Source organism: Cyanistes caeruleus, chromosome 9 (genome assembly GCF_971803275.1).
Source record: "Cyanistes caeruleus chromosome 9, bCyaCae1.hap1.1, whole genome shotgun sequence".
Lineage (NCBI taxonomy): Eukaryota > Metazoa > Chordata > Aves > Passeriformes > Paridae > Cyanistes > Cyanistes caeruleus.
This window is the reverse complement of record NC_141709.1, coordinates 26,212,976-26,239,819: the sequence shown is the minus strand read 5'-3', so window position 1 is coordinate 26,239,819 and position 26,844 is coordinate 26,212,976. Positions and strand designations below refer to the sequence as shown.

At 46.5% G+C, this 26,844-nt stretch overlaps 1 long non-coding RNA gene across 1 annotated transcript; it reads right to left on the bottom strand.

Annotated features, from left to right (window-relative positions):
• Positions 1 to 2,818: 2,818 nt before the first annotated feature.
• LOC147651722 (uncharacterized) lies at positions 2,819 to 26,665 on the bottom strand. Its single transcript, XR_015273676.1, has 6 exons — positions 23,610 to 26,665; positions 22,003 to 22,103; positions 17,352 to 17,454; positions 6,650 to 6,747; positions 5,969 to 6,082; positions 2,819 to 4,155 (listed from the first exon to the last, which is right to left on the bottom strand). It is a non-coding gene; the product is annotated as an uncharacterized LOC147651722 (long non-coding RNA).
• Positions 26,666 to 26,844: the final 179 nt, after the last annotated feature.

The following is a 26,844-nucleotide window of genomic DNA, read 5'->3' as shown; positions in this document are numbered from 1 at the left end:
ATGACCCAACCACCTGCAAAATGTATTAACGAGGCTTCTCTATGCAACAAATTGCACAAAAGCCAATTGAATTTAATATAAGGGTCATTCATCTCCCTGGCTTTTTGTTACTTTTAATTCAGCTCCAAATCTTTTCAAAACTCATTAAATGAAACATAATCAAAATTCACATTTCTGTACCTTTTCCTTTATTTCCAAATCAAAACCCTACATCCCAACACCCCCAGCTTTGCTCATCTCTGCTTTCAGAGCTACCACCCATCCTCTGCAAGGATAAAACTATTTGAACTTTTGAAGATCACGGAGAAATGGGGGATCCAGGCTGGAATTCTTGTGCAGGAAATTTCCACTTCACATTACATAAAACATTGGTGTGTTCAGAGCAAATACAAGATTTAATGACAGTTCTGGAAAAGGAGAAGTAGCTGGCAAATGAGGGACCTTCCATTGCTCTTCTCCCACAGGCCCTGGGAAGAGAAGCAGTCCCTGCCATCTCCCCACAGTCTTCCCCCGACACTTTCAGCTGGCAGGCCCCAGTTATAACCCCACTGAGCTGTGATGGTTTGCTCCCTGCTGTGCCAAGTTGCTGGATTCGTGGCACCCATCACTCCCACAATGGTGATGCAGCAGCTGAGCTCCAACAGGCGACTCCCTGGGTCACCTGTCCTCTCACTGTCTAGTTCTCCCTCCCTCTCCATCCCTCTGAACACATCAGGAATTGGGCAGCCTCTTCCAAACAGGGCAGAGGCAGGGCCAAGTGAGCAGCTTCCATTTCCATCCATCCATCCATCCATCCATCCATCCATCCATCCATCATCCATCCATCCATCCATCCATCCATCCATCCATCCATCATCCTGGTGGGAGCCACTGAGTACTGAGGAAATTCAGCTGGGTCCTGTGAAGTGGAGAGGGTGTTGGGAAAGGAACCTAGCCAGCACCTCAGAGAATTTTGGGGCTCCCCAAAAGCTTCAACACTGGAGTCACCCTGGGTTGCATCACCAGCAATTCAATTCCCCAGGCCTGTATCTACAGCAGCATGGGGATATTGTGTTCATCAGCCTTCCAGCTCCCTGCTCCATCCCAGGTGAGATTTGAACCCATTTGGTACCACAGAGTGACATGAGCTTGCTCCATCTTCTTGCCTGATCTCTGAGTAGCAGCTTCTGACTGCTCACAGCTTTCCCTGTCATTCAAGATTTGTCCCTTAAGTCCCAGTGAAACTACCCTTGGGTTCACTCATCACTGGTTAGGACCAGAAATCCCAGTCTAAGAAAGATTTTCAACTTTTCTCCCGTCACTCACTGTGGCTGAGGTGACAGGAGTGTCCCTTTTACAGGAAAACCGATGATTTCATTTTCCCTGACAGTCCAAACTGTAATGAAAACAAAAAGTGCTGCAATTTCTCATGCTGCTCTTCCCTGCTGAGTAAAAGTGGCCCAAGGTGGATGAAATTAAGTTTCCTTTCCAATTTTGTTTGCATTTTTCACCAAAGAGTTTTGTGTTTATGTATATTTTTAACCAACACCTGTCCTGTCGCAGTCTGTCCTGTCATTCCTGTGTTAATAAGACTGAAACAGTTTCCCCTTCTGGCCAGTTCTTCTCTAAAACCTTTTGCACTTCTCATATCAACATTATCTGTTGAAAACAGGCTCAGAGAGAAATTTCCAGCTGGGTGTATTTGCATCTTTGCACACTTGGCCATTTCCAGGCATGTCAGTAGGGCAACACAGCAATTTCAGCACCTGTGTGGAGTGGAGCCACAGTACCTACACTGTCCCTATCTCTGTTTTACATTGCAGTGATGGAGGAGCAAACAAAACATCCATTCCTGATGAACAGAGAGAATCAAGGATTGCTTTCACTGCCTTTGATCCATTTGGCTGAGAACATCCTTCCCTCAAATTCATTCCCTTTTAGAGCCATCTTTCTTCAATTGAAATTACTCCTTAATTCCTCCTTTTTCGATCACACCTGCCTACTTGCTTTTCTTCATATCCATCAGCCCTTGTGCTCACCATAAACAGTCTGCCTGAACGTTTGCTCAAATTGCTGCTGCTTCCAAGTGATGCAGCCTCCACCTTGCACTCTCTGCTCCATCTCCATCTATTGCTTCACCCCGCTGCCTGTCTGAGAGCGGCTGCACACACTCCGCCAAAGCGTTATCTCATTATTTCAATTCTATCTGCTAAAGCGTTTGGAGAGACAGTGTATTAAAGACACGATATAAAAATAAATTGAATCGAGAGGAAATCTATATACCTAAAGTTGTAAAAAGGAATAGTCTCCAGTGATGACTCTATTTCCAGCAGCGGCATTGCAACAAGCCAGAGCCCATCTCCCAGCTGAATTTTAAATAGGTCTGCTCAAATTGAGCAGAGCTGCCAGGCTGGCAAGGCTGGGGCTGTGTCCTGGGGAGCAGAGCCTCGGGGAGCCCCGGGAGAGGGGTGCATGGAGCAGGGAATTGGTGCTGCAGCCCAACCTGCTCCCTCCCTGGGCTCCTCCAGACCAGCAGCACTTGGCCAGCTCAGCTGGGAGTTGCAAAGAGGAACAGACTGCCTTTTCCTCAGCTGCTCCCTTGGGCATCATTCCCCCCATTCTGCATTCCCCCCATCACCAAGGCAGCAAGCCCTGGCAGCTGGCCCTGTGCTGGTACAGGGAGCTGACACTGCCCAGATGTCAGACACCCTCACAAGCCTCTCTCCCACTGCCCCCTGCAGCTGGACAGGGGAGAGAAAATATAACAGAGGGTTCATGAGCTGAGATAAGGACCAGGAGATCATTCAGTAGATACCCTCATTGGGAAAACAGGCTTAAATTAGAGCTATCAACTGAATTTATTGCTAACATGATCAGATCATGAGAAGTAAAAGAAAACCTTGAAAACACTTTCTCCTCCACCAGTCCCTCTTTCCCAGCTCCACCTCCTACCCCACGATGCAGGGGAACACAGAGTGGGGGTTATGGTCACTTCATCACCTGTGGCTTCTCCTGCTGCACCGTGAGGTCCCTCCAACAGGAGACAGTTTTCCATGAACTATTCCAACAGGAGACCATTTCACAAGCAGCAGTTCTCCATAACCTTCTCCAGCGTGAGTCCATCCCCCTCAAATTGCTGCAGCATGGGCCACTCTTCAATCAAGGACAGGCTGCTCCAAGGTGGGCTTCTCTCTCCATGGGTCTCCCACAGGCTCACAGCCTCCTCTCAGACACCCCCCTGCTCCCACCTGGGTCTCCTCCACAGGCTGCAGGGGCACAGCTGCTTCACCATGGTCTTCATCGTGGGCTGCAGAGGAATCCCAGCTCTGGTGCCTGGAGCACCTCCTCCTCCTCTTTCTCCACGGGCTTTGGTCTCTGCAGAGTTGTTCGTCTCACACATTCCCACTCCACTCTTCTCTGGCCGCAATTACAACTGCACAACAACTTTTTTTTTCCTTTCTTCTCAAATCTGTTATCACAGAGGCGTTGCCACCACTTCTAATTGGCCCAGCCTTGGCCAGCAGCACGTCCATCTTCTGGAGCCACCAGGGATTGGTTCTGCTGGACATGCAGGAATCTTCTGGCAGCTTCTGACAGAATCCACGCCTGTAGCCCCCCTGCTACCAAAGCTTGGCACAGCCAGTACAGCTGTCAGGGAGACAGCCCAGCCTTCCTCCCTTTGCAGACTGCCTCAGCAAAGGGGTCAGGAACAGTTCTTACACGTGGAAAAGCAAGACAGTGGTGGTTTTGGATCCCACTAAAACCAAAACTAAAATGGGGTTGCCACTCTGCTCAGTGACTGTGAGTCAAGAACTTGTGTGGACAAGGGGTCCAACAGGGACCAGGTGCAGGTTTCTGGGCCACGCTGGCAACCCAGAGCCAAAAGAGGCTGATTTATGTCTAAATGTAAATATTCCTAGCTGGAAGAAATATTCCCTCAGCCTTGCATAGTGACCACCAGCACCCACACAAGGCTGTTGCAAAGGAGGAGAGACCTGTAGCAACCACAGGATGCTTTCTGCACCTCATGCACTCTGCAGCCCTGAGGAGCAATAATTTGACTTGTGTCTAATAATAATTTGATGAGGTGTCCCCAGCATAATTTTTTCTCTCTGTTTTCCCAGGACGTGAACCATGGTGCCAAAAATGTTTTCTTCAACTCTTTCAGGGAGCAACCTGCAACCCAGTATTTAATGAATCAATTTAGTGGCTTTGCTCAGGTGCTGAAATTCAGACCATTCAATTGCTCAAGACTCCTGTATTTTAATAGAAATTAAATCTTTGAAAGGGCAGCAAGGGGAACCAATGGAGTAGGCTATAAGGTGGCAAAACATCTCCCCCCCAAAAAAGCAACCTTTGCAAGTCTTGATCACAGCTATAGAAACAAAACAAAACAACAGAAACAAACAAAACAAAACCAATCTAAAAAGAGCAATAAACCCCCCAAATATCTGGAGGAACTTCTCCATTTCTTCCTCTCTTTCCAGCTCATTATTTCTTTATAAGGCTCATTACTAGCAGGTCTGAGACTCGGGCACTGACCCACGAAGGCCTGGAGGGAGGAAAGCTTTCCAACACTGTCAGAGCCAGTTGGACTGATGGAAGAGAGCTGCAGAGAGGCAAGTGAGATGACAACCAGAGGGCTGAGTTTCCTGGAGCCCTCAGCTGGAAGTGGCAGGATCAGGCTTCACCAGCACCTGCTCAGTTCTGCACGGCTCCAGCATTTCAGCTCCACTGGGAACAATGATTTTACAGTATACCAGATCCTGAATCCAAAAGAGGTTTACTGAAATCCTAGGGGGAAAACTTTAAATGAACAATGTCCAACAAACAGTTTTGTCATTTCTATGACCATTCACCCGCTCAGGAGGGGGTTCTGCCCTAGCTGAAGCCTCCTTTTATCAGGACTGCTGTGCTCTGCTCCCTTTCCCATACTGCAGTTCTGTCTATTCCTGTTGCCCTCCTTGTGCCTCCTTGAGAACTGAAGGAATTGGTCTGGTTGAAAATTAAAAGAGCTGGAGAGGGTGAAAAGGCAGGAAGAGAGAGAAAAACTAAGCATTTTTCCTGAGCAAAACACACTTCCTCTGGGAAACATCACCATGTTAAAGCATCTTGTTTATTGTTTGGGTTCCTCCTGAGCAGGCAAACCCTGGGGGATGGAGCTCAAGCCCTTGCTTTGATACAGTACTGACACAGAGGCTGAATGGCTCTGCAGGTGCCCCTGCAGGACCACTTCTCCATCCTGACATGGGATGCTAGGATTTTTGGTTCTTTTGGGGACAGAAACCTTCTTTGGGTTTTGAAACCTTCCAGGGAGCCTGTGATTGTAGCCTATTTGCATTCTTATTCCTGTGAGAGCTGGAAAGGTTATTTTCCTCATTTTTACTGTCCTTTTTACTAATCTCCAAGATTTTCTGCTGGAGCCTCTACTTCTTTCCCCATTTTCTCTCTAGGCCCATTCCCCCATTTCCTTGGCTGGATTTTCTCTTTCCAGTACATCCCTACCAGCTCATTTCAACCTGTGGTTTTGATTCTCCCTGCAGTGGAGCCTGTATCTGCTTTTTTGCATTCAGTAGCACACCCCAGTCCTTCTTGCATCTGAATTTTGGTTTTGCTAGCAAGTGAGGGGCAGCACTTAACTGAGTTTACAGCTGAATAAGCCTTTCTGCTGCAAACTCCTGGGAGAGAACATTATCTCCTAGTGGTGTGGTGTTTCGGAGAAGGGCCTACAACAAGTTGGTGGAAAAACACGGTAAAAAATTACATGCCTGATGGTCATACCAGGCAAGTGAGGACACCTGACATAGTCAGGGATAATAAAGAGTCACAGCAGGCTTTCAGGAGCATGGGGCTCAGGGAGAGACACAGAGCAACAAGCCAGTGCCGCTGCCAGACTCATTCCTTGCTGCCAGGAGTGAAACAACTTCATTCCAGCTACTGAGAAGTGTTTTCCAGGAGTCTCGGGTATATTCACCAGGGAGAAAATTACCTGTCAAAAGAATGACAAAGCCACAGTGTGCTTTGCTACTGGAATCCATTTGTTCTCCTGGGTGATGGGGAAGAGCTCAGGCTGCATCATGTTCCTCTTCTCAGTCTCTTGCTGCTGAAAGGATGGATGCAGGGGAAAGTATTAAAGAGTAATGTCCACATTTATATCATGGTGAGATGTACCATTGAAACAAATATCCTTTCTAGTGCCATACCTAAGGTTAAACCCGTGTGTTTGCAAGCCTGAACCTGCAAGCAATATGAACTTTGTAAGGGCTGCTGTGGCCCTCGGTGTGGCTGTGACAGGGAAAATGTGTCACACGCACAAACCAAAACATGAGCAGGCATCACTTGTGCTAGGAAAAATCAGGGCAAATCACACCCATTTACACCATGGAGCAGCTCTGTAGATGTCCCTGTCCAAGTGCCCGTGGGCAGCTGGGATGGTTTCATGACGTGGGCCTCCTACTCACAGAAGCTAAGGTGGAAGGCACTTCAAGAGGTCACTTGTTTCTGTGTTTCTGAGCAGTGGTCTAATGTTTCTTACAGCTAACTGGGGGTGTTCAGAAAGACAGCAGGACCAGAGCACTTCTCATCTGAGTGCCAAACAAAGTAAAATGGAGAAATATCCACAAGCTGTGGCTTGGGGGTTCAGGCTGGAGAGCAGGAAACAATTACATACCATGCAGGTGGTGCAGGACTCAGACAGGACACCAGAGGTGGGGGGGTCTCCATCCTTGGAGGTGTTCAAGCCCTGCCACAGCCACAACCAACCTGATTCTACAGGGGAAAATAAACAATGTGAAAATAAAAGCCAAGGCAAAACTCTTGAGAGCAGACAGTAAAAGAGAAAGGAAAATGTTATTGTCATTCTTCCACATGAGAAGAGTGACAAAGGGAGACCTCCATGCCCACCCTTCTGTGTCCTGCCTAGATTTGCCAGCAAGGTCACAGTAATAAGCAACCAGCTGATTGAAATGCCATATTTCAGCCAACCAGGAGAATAAGAGGACTTTCTATCAGGATTCTCCACAACAGAGCACTCATGGTGATAAATGAACTGGGGAAGAAGACAAATGAATATAACCTACTGCTAAGCATGGATTCATCAGCACAGAGAAAGCTTCTGACAGAGACAGAGGGAAGCAAAAGACACTGCACAGGGAGATTTGGGAGGAACAGGGACACAGGAAGGTTGAAATGAGCTCCTGAGAAGCACATGGGTGGGAAGGAGAGACCTCTGTTATGTGCAGAGGTGACCAGAAGGTTATGGGGACAAAGGAGGAGTCTGCTGGTCTGTGGTGGCTCAGAACTGGTGTTGGGCAGAGGGAACCACACCTCTTACACAACGGGTTCTTAATGGGTTTCTAATCTTAACTCCCTGATGTGTGCACATGGATCAGACCAGCCAAGTCAGGGTAGTCCTTGAGCAGGTATAAATATATGAAAAACACCAGCCAATTTCCTGCATGATCCTGCTGTTCTCCAAGGCAGCCTCTGGGATGACAGGACTTCCACCCATGGATATGCCCCTCCTGCTTCCCATGAACCACAGACAGGGTCACAGTCTGTGGTTCCTTCACATGGCATAAAGCGCTTTTTAACCTGGAAGACAAAGACACAGTGACGTCCATTGCTGGCAGCTGAAACCAACAAGGTTCAAACCAGTCAGAGCTTGCAAATCACTGGCAGTCAAGGTAATTAGCCATTGGAATGGATTGCTAGGAGTTGGAAGGAGCCCTCCATCACTTACCTGCTTCATTACTGACAGCCAGGAAACTGGGAGCAGAGGTTTTCTATAAGACACAACTAAGTGTGGCCAAAAAATGCTGCAATAGGTTCAGGAAGGAAGGAGAAACATTTTTTGTGGAGTGACCCTAGAAAATTGCAGCAGGCCTTGCTGGTTCCTTAAATGTAATGCTGGTGACTCCCATTATGCCATTCTGCAGTGTCCAGTCACCAAATGGAGCTAGCAAGGAGCTGGGCTCAACAGAACAGTGTGAGAAGTCATTGAAGTTGCCTCTGTTTCCAGAATTAAACTTTTGTCAGGTGTCTGTTTTTTCAAAAAAAAATTTAAATTCACATCATTGCAGATCTTAGGGTGATTCCCCCCTCCCCTCCCATCCTTACAATGCAAAAATAGCCTGCAATGAGACTTTGTTTAAATCCATGGAGTTAATTTTCTATAATAATTGTTAACAGTTGGAGTTTTTCTTTCTTCAAGCTCAAGGGAGAATCACGGACAGATTTATTAATGGTGTCCCCTGTGTGATTGATGGGCTGTCGAACAGGGAAACTTCACACCTGAAAAAACTTGAAGCAAGAACACTTATACCAAAAATAACAATGTCTGTGCCTGGTAGCTCTGCAGGTCTCTCTGTAGTGACTTGTGGCTGAGCCTTCTGCCATGCCTTAACCCCAGCTGGCAACTCAGCCCCATGCACCACTCACCCACTCCCCACATGGGGTGGGAGAGAGAGTTGGAAGGGTAAAAGTGAAAAAACTCCTGGGTTGAGATAAACACAGTTTAATAGATGATGTGAAAGCCCCATGTGTGAGCAAAGCAAGGAATTAATTCACCACTTCCCATGGACAGCCATCTCCAGGAAAGCTGGGTTCCATCACATACAGCGCTTCAGAAAAGGCAAAGACAATGCCACCTCCCCAAATTCATCCCCTTCATCCTTCTTCCCCCACCTCTATATGCTGAGTATGACGATGCAGGGTCTGAAATGTCCTTCTGGTCAGCTGGGGTCAGCTTGCCCAGCTTATGGCATCACAGATATAGTGATGGATGATGGGAAAGAAGTGAGATTATCTCTCCAAAAGGGGGAGCAAGCAAAGAATAGATTCCCTCTCTCTTCCCAAAAGTGTTTCCTGCAACACAAGTCTCTATCAGAGCAAACAGGACTCACACATATGATTTCCATACATGCACACAGTGATGTATGGGCATATCTGAGGTCTTGAGAACATCCCTTTCCCCATCTTTGATAACAGGCAACACCCAATATCAGCCACTTGGAGATTTCCCAGTAAAACAGATTACACACCTCTGCTCAAGAAACCACCAGCAGCTCTGAGATTAGGCTGGGCAAGTAAAAGTATGAAAGCTCTTGTCTTAGTTGCCTGGCTCAAGCCTTTCCCACTGATCACAATTTCTACTCCAATGACAGAAATAATCTGTTTTAATAATCTTAATAATCTTTCTCTAGTATCCTTTGTCCATATGGCTGGTAATCTGGCTGCTTAGGAATGAATTATAAAAAAATCCTCAAATAGGGATCTGAGGGCTTAGCTCAGAGAATCAAAGAAATTAGAGGCAGAGGAGCCCTAGCTGGCCACTTAGTCTTCCTTACCCTCCAGGCTGCCTTCCCACAGGATTCTACCAGCTGGAGTGACAGTACTGGATCAGACTCATGGGTGGAAATCACATCCTCTTCCAGGATCTTCCCAGGCCTCCCATCACTGCAGCCACTTCTGTCCCACTTACCAAGACCACGTGTTCTTCAGGCCAGTGACTGTCCCTCACAGTGACTTTACACAAATCCCAGAGTGCAGGGACCATGATCAGGGCAGACCCTTCCCATGCTGTGCCAACACTGACAACAAAGTTAAAAATCCTTCTGCAAGAGGATTTTTGTCCTCTTTCAGGGATGGCCAGGGTCTCAGACAGGATCCCACAAACGTTTCTTTCCATTTTGTCTTTAGCATAGGATGTGGGCAAGGAGGGAGCTGGTCCAGCTGCCCTATGGTGCACAGCCAGTGGCTTCACTGGTGTGACCCTGCTCTGATCAGAGGATCTGGCCCAGGCACTTGGTGCTGCTGGAAGGGGGAAGCTCCTACCTCACTTATTTTTACTTGTGAAGATTCGTCCTGACCAAACCAGAGCCACCCTGGCAATACTGACACACAGAGAGTGATACCAGTGTGCAAAGAAGACCTTGGGCAGAAAGCAGGGCCTGCTGGTGGTCTGCAATGGGCTTTTAATTTATTTAACCATTGGTAAACAGATGTAATCAGCACAACCTTCCCCATCTCCTTTGGCACCACATCAGAGCCACAGCCAAGCTCCGCTGGGGACCGGCCGTCACGTTGGGATGAGGCTGCGAAGCCTGGAGGTTATGAGACCACTGCTGTGAGTTTTGCCCAAATCTTTACATGCCCAGTTGGTCTCAGCAAGACACCATTAACTTACAGAGGAAGAAGAAAGGAGCCCCATCTGGAGCTTAGAAAGCACAAATCTGCCATTCTCTCCTCACAGGCTGGGGCCGTCTGAACAGAAGGTAAAGGTTGCAGGGAGATGCTTTCATAGGGAACAATGCATGGGAAACACAGAGACAATACACTTTGCTCTTTCCACCCCCCCAGCTACTTCTCTTGGGGAGCAGGTACCTAAAACCAAGAGCAAGGAAAACTTCAAGCTAGGAACATCAATCCTGCTTTCAACAATTCTTCCCTTGCTCTTCTCTGAGCTAGTAAATATTTGTAGCGTTGTACCAGTGCAGCATTATCGAGTCCTGTGATTGAAGAAAATACAAATCTACCCCTGCTCTGATTTTATATTGCAGCAGCCAAACCCATAAAACAGACCCTGGCCACAGTCACTGCAGGTAGTGAATTACATCAGCTTGCTCTTAGGGGAGCTCCAGGCTCAGGACTTTAAAGGATTTTAAAGAAGAAGACTGTCAGAAATGCTGAAATCTGAGTGTTTTCTTTCCCTTACAGAAGCTGTCCAAACTGACAGTAGTGTTGTTTGTCTGCTCTGCTCCGAATAAATCAGTAAATGAAGTTACTTATTTTTCCCTTTTTATATTTGCATAGGCAATCTCTGTTTTCTGTACTTATTTTTGAAGCATGCAAATTTTTCAGTCACTTCGGAAAACAAGTCGGGTGTTACAAGTCCTTTTTCTCCCTTTCAGCATTTCCAAGGGATGATTGTCCAAGATGTGTAAGAGCTGCTTTGATTCCGAAAGGCAGAGAAAAATTCTCTGTCCAGAAGATGCCCTGATTTCTTCTGTTGTTCTAAATATGGGAGACACAGCCACTCCTTAGGGTTGGCTTAAGGAGTTTCTGCCCCTCCATATCCTCCACACTGATCAGCCAATTGATCTGGGATTAAATCTGTCCTCAAAAAAAACCCCAAAAAACAAACAACAAAAAACCCAAATCCAAAAATTAAAAAAAAAAAATAAAATCCAAAGGAGAAGAGCGTTTTTCAGCTTAATTGTTTTGGTCACTGAGATAACAGCAGTGGCTCAGCACTGACGGGGCAGGAAAAGACAGCAGAGCAGACAGGGAGGAAGGTGACTGCTTCCCAAGCTGTCATGGTGCTGGAGGACAGATTTTGTTAAACAATGGTGTAACTGATGTAATTAGGAAACTAATTATTTCCTCCAAATATTCAGTTCTGGGTAGCCAGGAGTTACCATGTTCTGGCTCACATATCCCATCCCAACCAGGAACCAGCACCAGTGACTTTAGCAGGAGGTGCTGTAACACAGTTTGGTGGCAGACAGACCATGACTACACAGAAATATCCTCACACCTGGAGATCAGTTTAATCCTGAAGCAATCAGGATTTTTTTTCTTAAAAAGAATCAGTTTCATCCCTGAAGCAGGAGGTTTTATGTCCCTTACAAATCACTGACTGTCATTAAGGCTAACCATGAAAATGCCCAGATATCAGCACCACAGACATATGAAGCTCTTCCTTTTAATATCACATTGCAAGGAGGGAAAAAATTTTGCTTCTTATTCTTACTTTTTTTCCTACTTTTTACACCTCCTTCACTGTAATTACAGTCAAAAAATCTCACCCAGTGGTTTCCAGACAGGTATTGGTGTTCAAACTTCACAGCTTGGGCAAACAACCTGAGGTGAGAGATAGCCATTAGCTTGCCCTGAGCTAGCAAGCACATCAACAGAATAACACACTGTACAGTGGGCTGTGCTGCTTCTCTCTGCTGTAAATAAACCTCAGGAAGCCCAGTCTAGCAGTAAATAAAAGCTGGACTGCTGTGTGCTGTGATTCACCAGAGGAACAAAGGAGCTTACCAGTGATGCAAAAAAAAAAAATACAGAAAATCCAGTTGTACTTCCAGAAGGGACTAGAGACCAAAGGGGAAGAGATAATCAGATGGAAGAAACATCTGAAAGCAAATGGTTTTTAATTATCATCATTTCAAGGGAGAACAGAATGACTCCACATGGTCCCTCATGGTTGTAGAGAAAGACCCAGGTCAGGGCAGAGGGCAAACCCAGGGTCAGTTTCTTATTGAAAGCGAAAATTGTTCTTATTGTGCTTAACACCAGCTTTAGGAATATTAAAGAACAATTTGGGTTTTGTCAGTTAATACACTGTGGCCTGTGGTTAATGTGGCACTAAAATAGATTTATTTTTTTTTAAAGGCTATTAATCTAGCAAGATTTTTAAAAGCTCAGCAAATATAATGTGACTCTAAAATACTCCACCTAGAAATTAGCACCAGCCTCTTTCAGCAGTGCAGACAATAATGGTTCTGATGGACAGGTCATGGTCACCGACCACAGAGAGCTTGAAAAGACTGGAGGCAGCTCAGCACCAGTATCTTGTTTATTTATAGGCACTCTCAAAAGTTTTTTCACTTTTACAGCATTGGAAGATGACCAAGGGATCTTTGAGAGCCTCCAACTCTGAACTTTGCTCAGGTCTAGGCTCATCATCCTGTCATTTCTCTGACAGTGGCAGATGGTCTTGTCAAAGGGGTTATATCCAGGTCCAGGACACTCATTTCCCTACTAAACACAGTCCTGTCACATGCTCCTAAAAAGCACCATTAAAAGAGTGTGTGCCATTAAAAGAGTGTGAGGTCATGAAGAAACTGATGCAGTTCTGGTCCAAGATTCCTGGACATGAAATGCATTGGTTTAGTCTCCAGCAGAAGAACACACAGCTTTGCTTCCATGAGGAAAAAAAAACCCAACAAACACCCTACAACACAGTATAACAGTGAAGGAAATATCTCTAAAACAGAGCCAGATTGCCAAAAAGAGTGCATTAACAGAGATTTTGGCTTGAAATTTTACCAGCCTGTCAGTTCTCAGGAGAGAGGCACCATCAGAAGCTGATCTCAACTGGAGAACCCTCCTGGGATTTCTGTGCAGCCCAACATCAATTCAGTTTGTAAAACCATGAAGAGTATGTTTTTATAAACTGAACAGGGCACCATGAAGGGCTGCAGAGAACGTCACTGGTGCCTGATGTGCTGGAGACTCATGTCCTGTGGTGGGAAAGGTGCCCATCCCTCTGCCCCTGCAGTGCAAATTCCCACCTCCTCCCATAAAGGAAGGGAGAGAATGTAGCTGCTAGAGGGATTGATGGGAAAAGGGATTTATCTGCATAGATTTAATTAGGAGATTTTATCCAGTGGCACATTCCTCGCTTCTCCCTGACCCTGTGGAGGCACCTCACACTCCCAAGATGAGAAGGTTCCCTAGGGTGTTTGAAAGCCCCTGAAAAAGACTTGCAAAATGATGTCCATTTTATGATATGGAGTGAGAAATAGAAAAGCCTGGAGGGATCAGCTCCAGCCCCTCTCCCCACTTATATGGTGTTCATGCTACACTATTTTCTCTCTTAATTTCAATTCTCCTCTCTTTCCAGTAGCACCCAAACCCTATCTATAAACTCCCCTGGCCTCATCCCTAGCTGGGGGAACACACCAAAATTATATGGTTTGTGTTACTGGCATCACTGATCCCTTTCTCCTTCCCATCTGGCTTTACTGCCAGATTTTTATTGCCACTGGTTTTTGCTGGGTACACACAGAATCCTTATGGCACATCCGAGTGGCCTTAGAAATAAAGGAATGAGACCTTTCAGCCAGCAAAAACCTGTAAATAAACAGTTTGGGCTGGCAATCAATGGGCAATCTCTCTAAGCCCTGGGATTGTTCAGTTAGATTAAGCCTTTCTAATGAATTCCTCATTGAGCCACTGAACAGAAATGAAGCCTTGTTAGCTCATTATCTTTCTAATTAACCCATTCTAAACCTGCTCCTTCCTCACCAGGAGGTAGCTGTGCTGTTTGGGTTTCACACTGAGGTTTATCAATGACCCCCTGAGAGCCTTTTGTATCAGTAACTGAGATTTATTTGAAATGACTGGGGAAGGCAGCTTCCAGTTTATTCCCTGTGCCAGATGAAGGTCCGAATACTGTGTTATCCTCGGGCTACAATTTCCCAAGGACAAGCCATGTGTTGTGAGCATCTCCAAGCCCTTTTCTGCAGTGATGAATGCTGCCCCCCACCCGCCCTTGTTTGCATGCAGATCGCCGGGCTCCTGAGGCTGATGGAGGGGCTGCCCTCCCTCATGGGGGCAGGAACAGGAGCATTTCAGAGCTGGCACTGGCTGCTCTTGGCTGCTTTCTTGTCTATAGGCAGGGTCCAAACGCAGCAAGGCGTACAATAGATGGAGAGCCCTCTTCCCAAAGGATGACTCCAGCAAAGCCCTTTGTCTGGGCTGCTTTGAAGGGGACCAATAACACCCAGTAGAGATCAGCCAGAAGGATGGAGGGATTGGCCTGATGGGTTCAAGCCTGGTGTCCCCATAGCCCATGTGACAGCAATCTCTGCCTCTTGTCCTCTCTGGGGAAGGCCTCAGCATGCAGCAGCTTCTGGGATCCTGTTCTCAGGTATCTTCACGTGGAGCCTGTCCTTACACTCAGACATGGACTCACATCCTGCTGCTCATGACGCTGTTTAGGGCTCTGTCACCTTCTGTCACCTCTCTCCCTAGGCAGCGGGTGGGACTTCCTCCCCTTTCCCACTCAGCAGCCCCTCTCCCTCTTGGGCTCTCCCTTGGCCTTGTTCCCACCGGGTTCAGGACCTGCCTGACAGCATTTCCAGGTGGGTACCTCAGCTGAGAGCACAGTTTTCCACCCCAGAACACCCAAGACAGCTCACATCCACCATCAGCATCCCTTGGGGGAGTGAGAGAGGCAGAAGGATTCCAACCCTCTCTCAATCCCTTTCTGTATCTCCTCAGCACACACACAGGACCAGGATCTCATGTCCAGGCACATCCCACTGCATTCAACCCAGCTTGGGATGGACAGCCCAAGCCATGAGGCTCCCTGAGCATCACCATTCTATAGCTCAGGGACCAGCAGTGCCATCCCTCCCTCCAGCACCACCTCTTTTTCCACCCTTGCCTTGACCATGTGCCAAGCAGCCCTGGCAGAGCAGCCTCAAGCACTGAAATATGAATTTCAGTCCCAGGTAAAAGCACAGCACACTTTGAAGTGCCCAATGCAGGTTTTCTCAGTAGAACAATACCAGCCTACAAACCGCCCTTAGGGCAGCTTTGGAAACCTTTTTGAAGAAAATGAAAAATTAAATTCTCTGGTTTTCCACTCATTTTGTTATTTTCAGTTCTTTTTTCTCCCCTTACCTTTCTCCTCCCACCCCTACACAGCTCAGGGGGAGCCACAACTCCAGCCAAGCCTGCAAGATTCAGAATGAGCAACATTTTAATAACCCAACCAGCCAGGGATCTCTAAGTCTCTCCTAGGAAAGGAGGCAGGAAGGATATAAACAAAAATATGCTTTGCCTAATTGTTTCTTACTTCGTCACGAGCAATTGAAAACGGCTCCTAGGGCAATATCCATTACATTTTGTAACAAAGGGCTCTAAATGAAGGAAGCCCAGGCGGAACAGCAGAGTCAGAGCTAGAGACAAGCCTGGCATATAAATCTGTGCCAATCTGCCCCCACCACCACCCCAAATGCTCCCACAAGCCCCTAGAAACTGGCACAGCAAGAAAGGAATTCCAGCACGTGCCACACTGGGATCTCTGTCCCAGCAGCTGGGGGAACCCCCTCCTCCCAAGGAGGGCAGCACCCATCTGCCCATTCAGCCACCACACTCAGCATCCACATCTCACAGCTTCCCTAAGGGATTTTCCCAGGAATCCCATCCACCCACTGCCCCCTGGGGCAGGAGCTGGTGTTTTGGCAGGGATACAGCCCAAGAGGTGAATGCTAAGCTGAGATAAGCACCTTTCTGGCTATTTTTTTTTAAAAAAAAGGTAATTTAGACTGCATGGTGTGCCAGATCACTGCCTGGGTCTCTGAAATTGTTTTGATCTGTACTTAGTGCAGAATTCACTTTGTATATATTAGTCCATCCTGCCACCAGCATCTCCCCAGAGAGCAATGAAATGAGACTCCATTTACTGTCCTGTCACATTCTCTGATATATATTGTGTAGAGTATCAGCTGAACTTTAAGGAATCTAACAAGACAGGCACTTTTAAAAAAATTTGAAACAGTAAAAACTGCAGCTATGAGCTCTTCTGTTGAACAGCTTTGTGGAGTTACAGGGAGAAGAAAGCACAGGAGTGTGAAGTGGCCAGACAGAGAGCATCAATCAAGTTTTCTATCCAAGATAATTCATTTTTTCAAGAAATTTCTGAGTTTTAGGCTGATCATTCTTTTTTTAATTTTTTTTTTTTTATCTCCTACTGCAAGTAGCCCAACTTTATGTTTTGAGGACAATATCCCCGCACTCCTGGCTGCTGGATTGGTTCCTGCATGCAGCAGTCTTTACATTTCAGAGGCTGCTTCTGGAGGCAGCTTCCCAATTCCAGACACAGGCAGGCTATTGCAAAGCAAAGTGATTTTCATGCTTTTGTGTGCTCTGCCCGTCATGGGAACTCAGAGGTTTTTTTTCCTTGGAAGGACTCTGCTGTGACTAAAAATTTCTGCTATGAGCTCTTATGATTTGAGTCCTTGGCTCTGATTTCTTCAAATCTCAGCTCCTGTGAGACAGACAATTCAGCTTGCTTGGGATCTACCCCTTTCTTATCCCTTTCCCCTTCCCCTTCCTCTTCCCATTTCCCTTCCCTTTCTTCTTTGTTTTACCTGTGCTTGTCAAAAAGCCTTGCAAACATGACACACACACAAGACAGAGCCTCAGAGTTGGGTGACAAGGCAAAAGAGACCTTACTAAATATTATTTTTATAATCTCAAGATTCATTTTGACAACTCCATGTCACCAGCAGCAGCTCTTTCACCAGAAGTTAGTATTACAAGGGGATACAGGTGTTAAAGTATAAAACTGCTCTTTGTGCACGGAAAAAACCATCAAAACCTCTTAGATCTGCCTTAATATTTTCACTCCCAAACATTTAAAGTCCCATCAATGTCATGAGAGGGATTTCACAAGATTCTTTCATTCTTTAAATGTGGGCTTAGGAGAACAAGATGGTCCTGAACCTCCAGAACCAGGAAGAGTTTAGTTCTCCTTGGGCTCCTCCAAGCTGCCTTTCTACCACCCCTGAGGGTGCTCTAGGGTGGATGGAAACATCATTAAGTTACTTTTTTTCCTTTTTTTTTTTTACCTCTATATAATTTTTGTAGAAGTGTTGGTTCGCCCTCTTGGGAAGGAAAACACCCAGGCCAGCATGGCTCCACATGGAACAGCGTTGATGTGTGTCATTGTTTCTGTGCAAGGAATGAGGCAAAATTAACATAATGCAGCACCACAGCCGAATACTGAGACAGTGCAAAGAAATCAGCACCGTGCTCACTCTTAAAGCACTTCCCTCCCTTCTCTTCTTCCCCTGCTCCCTCCTCCTGAAGGTTCCCCCATCCAGCCCCTCCAGACACATCCAGAGGGATCTTTAAAACTCTATAAAAAACATAAGAAGCTGTTTTCGACTATTAAGAGAGACTGTTGATAACACAGTCCCAATAAAAAAAGTCTATATATGTGCTTTCTACAGCTTCCCTTGGAAAATAATTCATTTCTCCCTGCATTATATTTCATGGCAACCTAGAGACTCAATATGTTCTGGATTACTGCATCCATTTCTGTTTCTGCTCTAATGGCCCACCAGAGTATGAACCTTCCAACCAGAGTCCCCTAAATCTGGTGACTGGGGAGCGAGTTGTACTTTCTTGTTTTCCACTTGATAACTAGCCCCTTCCAGCATTGCTTTTATGGCAGTAATCTTCCTAGGCTGGTTGCAGATTGCTTGTCCTGGCTTTTTTTTTCTTTGCTTGCCTTTTTTTTTTTCTTTTTCCTTGTCCTCCAGCCACTAGAGCCAGTGGTCGCTGTGGACTATAAATCATGTTGTTTTTTATGTCAAACTGGAGTTCCCCAGGTCTGTTTAGTCCTTTTTTTTTTCTTTTTCCTTCCCATCCAAATACCACTGCAGTCTGGCAATTGCTTGTGTCAGTGAACTGCCCCTTCCATTTAGGGAAAGGGATCTGAGATTGCCAATGCTTATCAATAGGCTAAAGATAACTTGGGTTTAATTTTATGGCTCCATATTAAAAATGGTGGGGCAAACAGAGGAGGCTAAGCAAACACCTCTTTCCCCTTACTGCTTCAGAAAGTGAAGGATATTAGAAAAAACATGAAAGGTGTGGAGGAAATAAATTAAATCAAGCCTTGGCTGTCCACAGGCAGCCTTGCTCAGTGCCATGCCCCATGAGCGAGTCCTGGCTGTGTGGTGCAGTTCAGGTGTTGGACCCCAGCCTCCATCCTGCCCCATTTGTATCTGAGATCCAGGCACAGACACAATTCTCATTTCGTTCTTTTTCTTCATTGCTCTGAAAAGCTTCAGTGTTGTGGGGAGGAGTAAATGAGAGTTCAAGAAGCCCTGGTGAAAAGTAAGGGCTAAGCCCTTATTTCTCCCTTCAAGCTCAAATATGAATCCACATGGTACATTTAAAATTCATAGGTAAAATACTTTGTCCCCAAATATGGGATAAAATTATATATAAACTTTTCAGAAAATTAACTCAGAAGCATGCACCTTAGCATTTTTTCTCAAAGGCATTTCTAGGAGAACTATTTCTTCTACAGCTCCTTGTAGCCCACAGATGTCACAAGCCTTTGACAGTCACCACACACACACACACACACACACACACACTGTATTTTTTCACTCTTCTGATCCAGCAATAATTCACATCTGCATTAGTTTTAAGGTCACTTCTCCAGTCTCATAATCCTGGTGCTTTTCCTGCTCAGGACATTTGCACTGGAAATGTTTCTCTGCCTTGCTGCCATTTAATTGTGCCTGTGAGAGAGCAGCAGAGAATCAGCTGAACTCCTCATAGCCTTGCTCATCTGTCCACAGATTTGCCTTCGGGTCCTGCCGAGTTAAAGGTGTGAAAAAGGCCTTTGTGCAGCCTTACCCAAAGCCAATTCCTAAGGTTAGACTGATCTTAGAATCCATTCCATGTTTACAACTTCCATTTTCTAGAACAGGTTGGGTTCATTGGCATTAAAAACTCTCTATAGTGCATCAGTCTTAATCCAATTTTAAAAGGCAAGGCCAGCAACTGTGTTAAAGGGATTAAATCTTATTAAATATAGTGTATTTGAGTAAGCCCTAAGGGAAGGACTCCAGTTGCTCCTGTTTGCATGGATGGAGGCAGCCGTACCAAGTTACATCCCAGGGACCTGGCAGTGAGCTCGAGCTATACATTACATCATATTACAGGAAAGCAATTTGTAAAGCACGGAGGTAATTGGAAAGCTGTGTCCTCGCCAGGCTGTGTAAACATTGAGAACCAAAATCTTCCTCTCCTGTAAATCCACATGGGAGGAAAGAGGCAGGTGAGAAGCTGAAGTGCAGAGAAGCTGCTGCCCAGGTCCCACAGCAGACTGTGAGCAGATGCAGAAACATTAGACTGTTCAAGGCCACAGAGAGGGATAGACCTACATCCTCCAAACTTTGGACATAGGCAATTAACAACCTAAAAGCAGCATTATCCCAAGAAAATGGATTCTAAATGCCTTGACTTCCCTCCTGCCTCCCCACAAGGGATTGACTTTAACGCCAAGGAAAGTAAGGCAGGCAGCATCCCCCACACAACCCACGACCAAGCAGACCAAGGAGACAGAGCCTAAGCCAACCACAAGTCTCAGTGGCTCCTTCCAATCCATTTTGCAATTCCTGCAAGGTCACAAACCTCATGTTCAGGAGATGCTGAGCTGGCCCCCCTTGGCCCCACAAGCTGCCCCATCCACCTTCAGGTGTCTGTAAGGACCCACCCAGGGACAATCCTGCACAGAGGCTGTTCTCTCTTCACAGTGAAGAAGAATTTACAGACCAGACTGGCATTATTTTGGTATGTCCAAGTCTGATGGGAAACAAATTATGTTGATTTAAAGACAACCTAACATTGCCTAAGAAAAATTGACTTGGCAAGCTTGAATGTGGGAAAGCCCCTCTTATCCACCCCACATGGTATAAGCAGCACAAGGGAACAATACTTAGTACCTTCTAAAACAATGGTGAATTTCAGCCCCACTAACAAATCCCTGCTTATTCATTCCTAACGGGAGCAACAGAAGATATACGGATTTGTAAATATTTTAACCCAGCTAACAACTGCTGCCAGGGAGTTTCCAAAATCAAGGTCTTGGAGAATGACCTTAATTCTGATCCAAAAAAAGATAGCAGATTAAAGAGCAACTCGTCATCAGCTATTCCCTGTAATTAGTTTAATATTATCAGCTTTCCATGATAATGAAAGGCAGCATCAGGGCTGCCCAGAGAAAAACTTCCAGTGGATAATAAATACTGACAGATTTCAACCAGATGGCTTTACCAGACTGCAACTTTGCAAGTGATTTTGAAGCTCAAACATTAGTGCTTATTACTTAGGATCAGCCAATAGCCAAGAGAGATCTGCAAATGGTTCCAGCCCCAGGCCAGGAAGGGCAGCTAAGAGCAGCTAAAACATATGGGTAAAGACTTTGATTAAGGGGTAAAAGATCATTTTCGAAAAGTACTTTCAGTGAGCACTCAAAGCCTTGCAAGTACAACACTCTCCTCTTTGGTCTGGCCCTTCTCCTATGTGGTTGTGCTCTTAACTGAGCACCCCAGTCCACTGTCAAAGCCAGGAGGGGTGAGACAAAGCCCAGCAGCATCAGGGCTGGCATCAAAGGGCACCAAGATGTCACTCCTAAACACCTCTACCAGAGAGCTTGGTGTTGCCTTTAGTCCTGGGAAGGACACAAGGAAACGGGGGGACAGAGGAGGGGACATCTCTGAGAGCCTCTTAAGGCAGAGGTGCAGAAGGGAGCACAGTCTGCACAGCAATGCCCTGTGCCTTTGTCCTCACAGAAGACAACATCATATTACCTTGGGGTTTCTCACAGGACAGGGTCACCATGAGAAATAGCCTGCAGGTTCGGTGTCAACAGCAGAGAAAAAGGAGTGTAGGTCCAAAATCAAGGGTATGAGGTCAGTCTTTTGTGCCAGACACAACACAAGGGCTCAGTATGTTTGTCCAGATCTCTGGGGCAGGAGATCACAGAGTCACAGAATATGAGTGGGAAGGGACCCACAGGGATCGACACCAACTACCAGCCCTGCACAAGACCATCTTCAAGAGTCCCACCATGTGGCCAAGAATATTGTCCAAACCCTTCTTGAGCTCTGCCAGGCCCAATGCTGTGACCACTTCTCTACTCCAGCACCCCACCACCCTCTGGTTGAAGAACCTTTTTCTAATATCCAGCCTAAGACCACCTGTACCAGCAGAGAGCTGGAGGCCCTGGAAGACCCACACTGAAGAGGAGAGCAGTCACCTCCCCCTTAGCTCAACCTCAGTTTAACACAAACCAATGCTCAAAGCCACAAGGTGCCACAGCCCACTGAGACAGGTACTGGTGGCCAGTTTCTGGCCAGGGGAAGTCCAGCTGCTTTCCTCCCATAGGAACCTTTGGAAAGAAGTGCTGCTGGGGTGCCCAGGGTGAGATTTGCAGCCATGGGATACCTGCACAACACAGAAAATTAAAAAGGCCAAAGGCAACACTCACTGTGTCCTACCAGCACCAGATGAAGGAGATCCCTCAGACAGAGGAGCACCAAGCCCTCCACCCCTGACCACACCACGGGGACAGCCCCGAGCCACCAGCCCCCTCTGTGCCAGCACGGGGAGATGGATGTGGGCAGGAGGAGGGACACCACAAGAAACCAGTTTTGCCTGCCTGAGTTCAAAGATACATTTCAGCTGTCTACTTACTGCTCCACTCGGGTGAAAGCTCCCGGTGTCTGAAGGGGCTTTCTTGCTTCTCTCGGCTTTATGGCCAAAATATCATTAAGACTTCTGTAGCTGGAACTGAGCTGTCAGTAAGAGAGAGAACTTGACTGAAGGCATTTTTGCAACCAAGGGATTTTAATTTTTCCCCCTTCTTTTGCCTTATCCAAGAGAAAGAAATATAACAAAAAACCAAGACAGGGATTTTTCAGCTGAATTTATTTCTTCCAGCATTTGCTGCAATGGGGACATGTTTGGGTTTGCTGCTTGCTCGCTGTTTGCAGGGGGTTTTATGAGCTATTCTCATCCAATGTTAAGGAAAGCAATAGAAAGTAGAAAAGGCTGAAGGAGAGAGCTGAATGCTCCAGGCTTCAGATTCAAAACCTGGAGCTAAAAGTCAGCTCCCAGTCAATTTTTTAGGGTGAAAAGTAGAAGTGATATCACAGTAGCAGCAGTATCATGAACTCCACAGATTTCAGGTGGGTTCTAGACAGCAAAGAAGAAGATTTTGCAATCTTACAAAATATTTCATCACACTGAATAATTAATTGCATTAAGCCTCAAAATGCTCCCACCAGGTTGTTCAGTGTGCTTTTCCATAGCTTGGACTTTAAAGTCAAGAGATAAAAAAAGAAAAATAAAGCATAATGTCACACATTTCCTTTCTGGTTTTCAGGCTTTTGAAATGATACATAGGTCCCTTCCTGCAGCTTGATTAAAAGTCAAAGTGAAGAACCTAGCAGTATCACATGACTCCTGGACCTGGAGATCTAGGGATGGAGAACAAATGGGGTTGCTCACTAGGCTGCAGGCTTTTGCAACTTTCTTTTCAGTGAACAGATTGATTACCAGCATTGAGATCAAACTGGGTATTCCCACATCCCATCACTTCCCCCTTGAACAAAGAAAAATATAGATTCAAGTCTAAATGTAGGGAAAAAAATATTCCCCACTCCCAGTCACTGCTCAACTTCTGAAAACAAAGGAGATGCCCTCAGCCTACCAGATGCTTTTTGGGATAAGCTTTACCCAAAGAAACTGCTTTTTTTTTTTGCTTTTTTTTTTTTTTTTCTTAATACAGATCAAATCCCTAATACAGATCCCCAGTGCAAATTCCCTGATGCTTGTTTGACTTCATTAGCACAAAAGCAAATGAAGGCGCTTTCCCCATTGTCCTGTTCCAGGGGAAGAGCACTGAAAAGGCAAAGTGCCAGTGACCTGTGGAAACTCTCCCAGGCTGCCCCATCAGAAAGACAGAAAGCATCCCATTACCTCCACAACTCTCAGTAGAGCTCTTTAGAGCCCCTTTACCTATCAGCTTCCCTTGGCTGTTTTGGGAAAGGCAGAATCCCCAGCCTCAGGGCTGCATCCTCCAGGGCCTGTGAAAATCACCATTTTTCCAAAGTCCAGCAGGGAGGAGAAGCATGTTGTGAGAAAAAAATCAAATTAGTGACTTTCAAAAGCTTTGTCCCACCTGGCATTTGATCTCCTGGGCCTGTCTATGGGCTACAAGACCCAACCCTGGCTCATTCCTGTTCTGCAGCATGGGGCTGGGACAGGGATGGGGGGTATATTTACCCTGGTATATTTACCCTGGCTCTGTTCTGAGGTTTGAAATGTTGAAGTTTCCTGATGATCCTCCTTCTCCTTCACTGGGGTTTCCCTATTCCATGCCTGCTGCTGAACACACAGCAAATCAGCAGGTGACACGAGATGCTATAAAGTCAGACTGTTACTGAGCAGTCCAGACCCATGCTGGCCAAACCAAAGGGTGTTTCCAAAAGATCCCAGCTATGTGGCACGACACTTCTGCAGGGTTGTGATTACCTGGTGGAAAACCACTGCTGAGGGGAAAACAGGTCCAGCAAAGTCTCTTTGCACGAGCAGGATGAGGGCCTCAGTCAGCACCCACCAACTCTGCTGCTTTCCCTTCTCCTCAGCTGCCCTAAAGAGGGAAGTGGAAAGCTCCCACCTTGCCTTGGGAGGAAGAAAAAAGAACAGCTTAGCTGTGGAGGGAAAGACAGCTACTATTTGCTATTCAAATCAGGAGTCACTTCTGGGCACAGGTCAATGAGAAAGGGAAACTTTAAGGCTGAAAGGATATGGACTTTGTAGATTTCTGCCCAGAAATGGTGTTTACTGGTTTCATGTGCCGTCCGAGGGCAAACACACCCCGCACCGCCGGGCAGACTTCAAAAGGGCCTTTTCAGTATGGCTGAGCAGAGAGAGGCTGGGGGTCCTGGGGGAGCTTAGCCAAAGATTATACACGTCTCTCTGGCCGAGGACAAAGCTCCCGGGCAGCCGAGGGGCTCGGGAAACACGCTCCTCTCACAGCTGCACAGGGAGTCAAGTGCAGCCAGCGGGTGCAGAGCCAGCACAGGGACCAGGGGGAACATCTGGGAGACCATCAGTGGCTTCCCTCAAAGGTGAAATGGGATCTGTGGCCATGGGTGCAGGCAGGGCTGATCCACAGCGAGAAGGGGTTTGTGGCTCCCCCACCAGCTGGATTTATAGGGAATGTTCCCAGTGAGCCAGGCAGAACCGTTCCCCATCTGACTGCAATCAGACAACACGTGGCAAAAAAGATGTCATGCTTGACAGCCCCTCATGATGGGAGAGCATCCAAAGAATCTGCCCAGAGTTTCCCTGCACACTGAGCTTCGAAACTGCTTCATCTCAGTGAGTTTCCACACAGGGGCAGGGGGAGTTTCCTAGCTTTGTTTAGCTTCTACGTTTATGCTATGCCAAAAGATTCCTACAACTTTGGTTTTATTGAATACAATGTTCGTGCTCCATTCGGTGTTTGCTCATATCCTTTGATGTCAGAACGCCAAAATTATCCACAGATAATTTTGACTTCCTGGTGGAATTTGCACCAAAGCACATTTCAAAGTGCTGGAATTCCATTGGGGACAGAAATGCTATTTTGGGGTTTTTTTTCTGCTCCCCAGCTGGCATGAAGAAAGGATCTGTGATGAGGAAAGGTCCCATCCCCTGTTTGGGACAAGGTCACAAGCATGGGAATAGATGGGTGGGGTTCCATCCCTTCCCACCCAGGTGTGCTGAGGGAACAGAGACCTGCTAATGTCCCCCTCCTCACACCAGCAAGGTGGTCAGGCTGTGTCAAACGTATTGGAAAAATGTGGGTACAGATTCTCCTTTCTCACAGGGAGCAAAGCACGAGTAAGGATGTAAGTGCTGCAGTGACCCCACTCTTCATCCTCCTCATCCTGCAGGCAGATTGCTGAATGCCAGACTAGATGCTGATGGATAATGAAAATTCCTCACAGCAAACCAAGCTGGTTTCCTGCAACACCCAGGGAACAAGATGGGAGTGAGACAGGCACTGCTCACTGCAGAGGCTCAAACCAGCCTGGTCCCCAGGGAACCACAGTGGTTGCCCCTGATTGCTCCAAGCCCAGCATTTTCCCACATCTGAAGCCGAGCAGCGCTAAGCCGCACACACACGCTGAGCCCCCAAGTCAAACCGAAACACTTCGACATCACACAAGGAAAAGCATTTTAAAAAGAAAGGAAAATTCAACACTTGGTTCATGTTTGGAGTGAAAGCTTGGCCTGACTGTTTAAGAGCTTGATTTCTCCTCACTACCATACTTGCACACACCCATCCTGAAATTAATAAAGAACTATCTTTAATGCAATCAAAGTGGTTTAAGATGTGAGCCACTTCCACAGGCCATTATCAGCATCATGTTTGTTTTTCCATATTGACCGTGTGTGTAATATAATCCTTGTTTATGATAATTGATTTTCCTTGGACTGCCTTCCTGGGAATAATATGCACACTTTTTAACTCTCTCTTTAAAGATCAAATGTCATTTGGGCCTGGTGATTTGAATCTGAGTTGGTCAGAGCGTTTAATACAATAAAAGTGAGCTTAAAGGAAAGCAGTTAAACCCTGGATATTTTTCTTATTGCATAGCCTGAAAACCCTTGAATTGAGAGGAAAGTTTGCATCTATTTTCTTGTCGTCTATTTTAAAAGCTGTCAGAGTTGGTTAGTCTCTCTTAAAATTAGTCCTTTGGATCATCTTCTTACTAAAAACAAAATCTGAGCTTTTTTTTTTTTTAAAGCGATAGCGGATTAGGGCAAGAAGCTTTGTTTAGCTAAAGCGAGGGATTAGAGGAGATTTGCCCCCATAAAGTTGTGGTTTGATGGTGCTTTTATCCCTGGATGTTGCTAAAGCTGTGTTGCTTCAGGATTAGGAGCATACAAAGAGTCTCCTTGTGCTGTTTCACAGCCAAGAGAAAGACGGGGGGGAGAGGGAGAGACAGGGGAACACATGCAACAGAACTGGGAATTCCTTGGTCACACAAATCTAAAGTTTAAACCCCCTGACACAAACTCTGCCGGACACGTTGTGAATGCGAGATGGCCAGACCTGCAGTGGGAACGGTGGACGCTGGAGCAGAGGGGGTGAGGCCGCCTGAGCCGCCACCTCCCAGGCTCCTGACACGGCCACTGCTCCAAAATGAGCAAAATTCAGCTGGGGCTGGCAGGAGAAGAGGGAGGGGAAGGCAAGGCCTCACCAGGGCTTGGGCAGCATTTCTCCTGAGGGGAAGGCAAGGCCTCACCAGGGCTTGGGCAGCATTTCTCCTGAGGGGAAGGCAAGGCCTCATCGGGGCTTGGGCAGCATTTCTCCTGAGGGGAAGGCAAGGCCTCATCGGGGCTTGGGCAGCATTTCTCCTGAGGGGAACTTGGGCCTTGACCAGCAAAGCCCGGTGAAAAGAAGCCACAGCACTGCTCCAGACACGCTGGAGGCCAGCACTGAGAGACAAGGGAATCCCATTTATTCAAACACCAGCC